Source organism: Gossypium hirsutum, chromosome D13 (genome assembly GCF_007990345.1).
Source record: "Gossypium hirsutum isolate 1008001.06 chromosome D13, Gossypium_hirsutum_v2.1, whole genome shotgun sequence".
NCBI classification, from domain to species: Eukaryota; Viridiplantae; Streptophyta; class Magnoliopsida; order Malvales; family Malvaceae; genus Gossypium; species Gossypium hirsutum.
Window position 1 is genome coordinate 15,238,351 of NC_053449.1, and position 4,669 is coordinate 15,243,019.

The following is a 4,669-nucleotide window of genomic DNA, read 5'->3' on the forward strand; positions in this document are numbered from 1 at the left end:
TAGCATTTTTGCTAGGTGGGAAATATTTAACTAGAAAGCGTTCAGCTAATTCTATCCAAGTTGAAATTGAATTGGGTGCCAACAAATTAAGCTATGCTCATGCTCGAACTCACAATGTGTATGAAAAAAAATTCAATCTTAATGCGTCTTTAGTTACACCGGCAATCTTAAAGGAATTATTCACCTCCATGAATAATCGAAGGTGAAGATGTGGATCTTCTGTGGGCATTCCACTGAATTGGTCTACCGTTTGAAGCATCTGAAACATGGCACAACATACTGCCTTATAGCTCGATCCCTATCATCAGTAATAAAGATTCGATTACAAACATTAGCGGCTCCATTCCCTTGAACATCGTTTTGATTCTCAACGTCCATTTCTATGGCTTATCTCTAGCCTAATCTTTTCCATTTTCTTTGTCTAAATGCCTACTCGATTTCAGGGTCTACAATGAGTAAATCGATGACTTGATCTATACTCATGACGACCTAAAAAGAAAATCACAGAAGTATAAAGAATAAAAAATAAAAATAAAAAACCCAACTTGTAAGAAATAATTTCACAAATAATGATTAAATTAATAGTCCACAGTAATAGCACCAAAAACTTGTAACGATGGGGTTTGTTCAAGTGTACACATTCATTATCAAGTAATAAGTAAGTATAAGAGTTATCTTCTCCACAGGGACTGTATATGTTAATTAATAGCTGGCAAAATTAAATTTTAACAATTTGGTGAGAAAAACACAATAATTTCGTTTGGTTATTGTAAAATTAAATATATAAATGCAAAATTATCCTAAATGCATTTAACCTAAATGTGATGAATAAAACTGTATGAGGTGGATTTAGCTACAAATTCACAAGATTCAACAACTATAACACGAATAGGCTAGAATAAGTACATCATTTGACTTAGTTCATTCTCATCAGGCTCAAAATGTTTCGGAAAATATTCCATGGCAACTTGATCTTTCACGAACTTTAAAACCAACATTAAGTCCTTTCAAAATCGTTTACTTAGAAAAACATGCATACTATCATGATCATATTTAACTAAGGGTTTCTTAGATTTTATGTGAAGTAATAGGGACGGATTAGGTTTGAAACAAATTAATCACACAAATCTAAAAGTTATCCAAGGTAATCGAGCTCTCTCGAGTTATTACGAACCTTTAATTTAATCGGGATAGGATCTAAATTAAACATGCACCTTTCAATTATCACGTCCATTAATTGTCATCTGGCAACGATTGATCACTAATTCTAATGCATTCAATCAAATTTTAATGAATGAAATACATGCATGATTTTAATTGAAAGCATGATCGATTGAGGCACAGAACATTATGAACATAAATCAAATGAACTTCATCAAATTATTGTAATCATTCTAGCTAAACAAAAATTAAGCTATCATTGTTAATGAAAAAAATCAAAGAAAATTGCAAACATATTGAACAACAATAAATATTAAAGAAAGAAGAAACTCTGAAGTAATTTCGACAGTCCTTAAGAAATTTATCGCCATGGCTTATTATGATCCTCGTAATTGCTCTTTCGTAAGATGCTCCTCGAGGTGGCCAGCCAAGAGAGAATTTTCTCAAGGAATTGCTAGTTAAGGGTAATGGGATTGTTTATGCGTGAGAAGGAAAGGAAAGTTAGAATGATAAGTGAAGGATTATTGAATGATGATGGATGAGAGAAGAGGAATGAATGAATGGGAAATCAAGGGTGATATTCATCATAGAGGGATGGCTAAGAGGTTTACAAAAAATAGTTTGAATATCCATTAGGTTTCTCACTCTTGGCCAACCATGAATTGTGGAGAAGGGAGGTTGTTCGTTGCTTGATTCATGCTTTTTTTCATGCATGAATCAAGCAAGGAGGTGGATGGTTTTAAAGGTGAAAATGGTGTGCTGATTTTTAAATTTTTCCAAGTGTAGAGACCTCTGAATAAATGTCCCAAATCTGAGTTTTGGGCTACTCATATGTTCTTATTGAATTGGGCTCCTCTCCCCTTTTTTTGGACAATTTTATGACCTAAATAGTTGTTAGACTTGTCCATCATTTAAACTATCTTTAACTGGATCAATGTGACAACTTCGAACCTAACTTGCATGCTTTTGTTGTCCAACTAGGGTAGAAATAGTCTTATATCCATGCAAAATAAAAAAGAGCTTCATACATTCTCAACTCCATGCCCCCATTACAACATTAAAATAGAGGAAAATTAATATGTGGCATGAATTAATTAAATTATGCACAAAATTAATACATAAAAGCATAAAATTGCATACTTTATTAAATCATTCCCATTATCGTAATATGAACAAAATTCACCCAATTAGAGTTTACAATGGATGATAATTAAAATAATTTTTAAAGTAAAAGGGTGCTATAAACAACTATAAAAACTCTATATAAATTAGAGTTTACAATGGATGATAATTAAAATAATCAACAGCCTCTTACTCATTGTACTATGTTTGATTATGCTAAGCCCACTCTGATTGGGGCTGAATCGAGTACCATCAGATTGACAATTACTGTAAACAATTTTGAGCTAAAGCCGAACACAATTCAAATGATAAAACAATATGTCCAGTTTGATGGGTTACAAGATAAAGATCTAAATGCTCATTTGGCTAACTTTCTAGAGATTTATGACATATTGAAGATTAATGGCATTTCTGATGATGACATATGCTTACAGTTGTTCCGATTCTCTTTGAGGAGCAAGGCAAAATAGTGGTTGAATTCACTTCCACGTGGTTCTATCACGACTTGGGATCAGATGACTAAGAAATTTTTATTAAAATATTTTCCACCGGCAAAAACAACTAAGTTGAGGAACAACATCTCTTTGTTTGCTCAAATTGAGTTGGAGACATTATATGATGCATGGGAGAGATTTAAGGATCTTTTGAGCAGGTGCCCTCATCATGGATTACATTTATGGTTACAAGGTTAAACATTTTACATTGGTTTGAATCCCTCAACTAGGCAACTAAATGATGCAGCAGCTGGCAGAATATTGAATAATAAGACACCTAAAGTAGCTTAAGAGTTTATTAAGGAGATGACACTGAATAACTATCAGCGACAAGTCATGAGAATGAAACCGATTAAAGAATCTGGTGTTTTTAATATTTATGCAGTTTCTATGTTAGCAAATCAGGTTGAAGCTCTTAGTAAGGAAATTTATGGTTTGAATTTTTCTAAGCAGGTGAATTCGGTAGTACAATGTGATGTGAATGGAGTAGGGATGATTAATCTAGAATTTTTACCCTTCGGTTCTAACATGGAGCATGAGCAGGTCAACTTTATGGGTACTAATTCTAGACCTCAAAATAACCCCTATATCAATAATTATAATCCAGGATGGAGGAATCATCCAACCTTCTCTTGGGGTGGTCAAGGAAATCAAATGTCACAACCCCCTCCAGGTTTTCAGCAACCTTATCATCAATAAAAGAAACTAAACCTTGAGGAGATGTTAGCTAAATTTATTTCAGTGTCTAAAACTCGATTTCAAAACATTAAGACAGCTTTGAAAAATTAGCAAGCATCGATTCAAGGGCTTGAAAAATCAAATTGTATAGCTTGCTAAATTAGTTTCGGAAAGACAACAAGGTAGCTTACCTAGTAACACTGAAACTAACCTAAATGAGCAAGTCCACGCATTCACTGTTAAAAGTATGGAAGGGTTAGTCGAGCCTAAAAAGAAGCTGAATCTAGAAACTGTTGAGAAAAATGATGGGGTTGAGGAAAGTAAGAAATAACATAAGTCGGTGGTTAAAGAATAGAAACCACGAATTCCATATCTGGCAGCATTAAAGCAAGACCGTATAAAAAACAATATGGTAAATTTCTTGATTTTTAAAAAAAAAATCCATATTAACTTACCTTCTGTTGAAACTCTTTCGCAGATGCCCAAATATGAAAAAATTTTAAAGGAGTTGTTAAAAATAAAAAGAAGTTAGACGACTTGTTGACTGTGGAGCATAATGAGGATTGCTCGACCATTCTCTAAAATAAACTACCTAACAAGCTTAAATATTCAGGGAGTTTTACTATTCCTTGTCTTATTGGTAGTTTAAATGTCGAAAAAGCTTTGGTTGATTTGGGGACTAGCATAAATGTTATGCCTTATAAAATGTTCAAACAACTTGGTCTCAGGGAACCAAAACCCACTAGGATGAATATTCAATTAGCTAACAGATCAATTACGTGTCCTAGGGGTATTATTGAAGATTTACTTGTTAAATTCAATAAATTTATATTCCTTATTGATTTTGTTATATTGGACATGGATGAGAATATTGAGGTACCCATGATCTTAGGTCGACCCTTTTTAGCCACTGCTAGAGCTGTTATTGATGTGGGTAGTGGTGAACTTGTACTGAATGTAGGTGATGGAAAGGTTACTCTTCAAGCACGTGATTTTGTTAGAGTTCCCAGTGAGCGAGATGATACTCGTTATTTTGTTAATGTTAGTGATCACGTGGCTCGACATTCTTTGTAGGAATTTACTAATGAATACATGTTCGAACAATATCTATCTCAAAGTGATAAAAATTAAAGAACGAGTGGAGAGCGAATGGTGCAGCTCAATGAATTAGATCAATGACGAACAAAGGCTAATGAGAAACCAAGAACGATCAA

The 4,669-nt window shown here is 33.5% G+C and overlaps 1 non-coding gene across 1 annotated transcript; it reads right to left on the reverse strand.

Moving 5' to 3' along the window:
* Positions 1-2,846: 2,846 nt before the first annotated feature.
* On the reverse strand, positions 2,847-2,953 carry LOC121226080 (small nucleolar RNA R71). The gene has a single exon (XR_005923976.1). It is a non-coding gene; the product is annotated as a small nucleolar RNA R71 (small nucleolar RNA).
* Between the last annotated feature and the right edge of the window lie 1,716 nt (positions 2,954-4,669).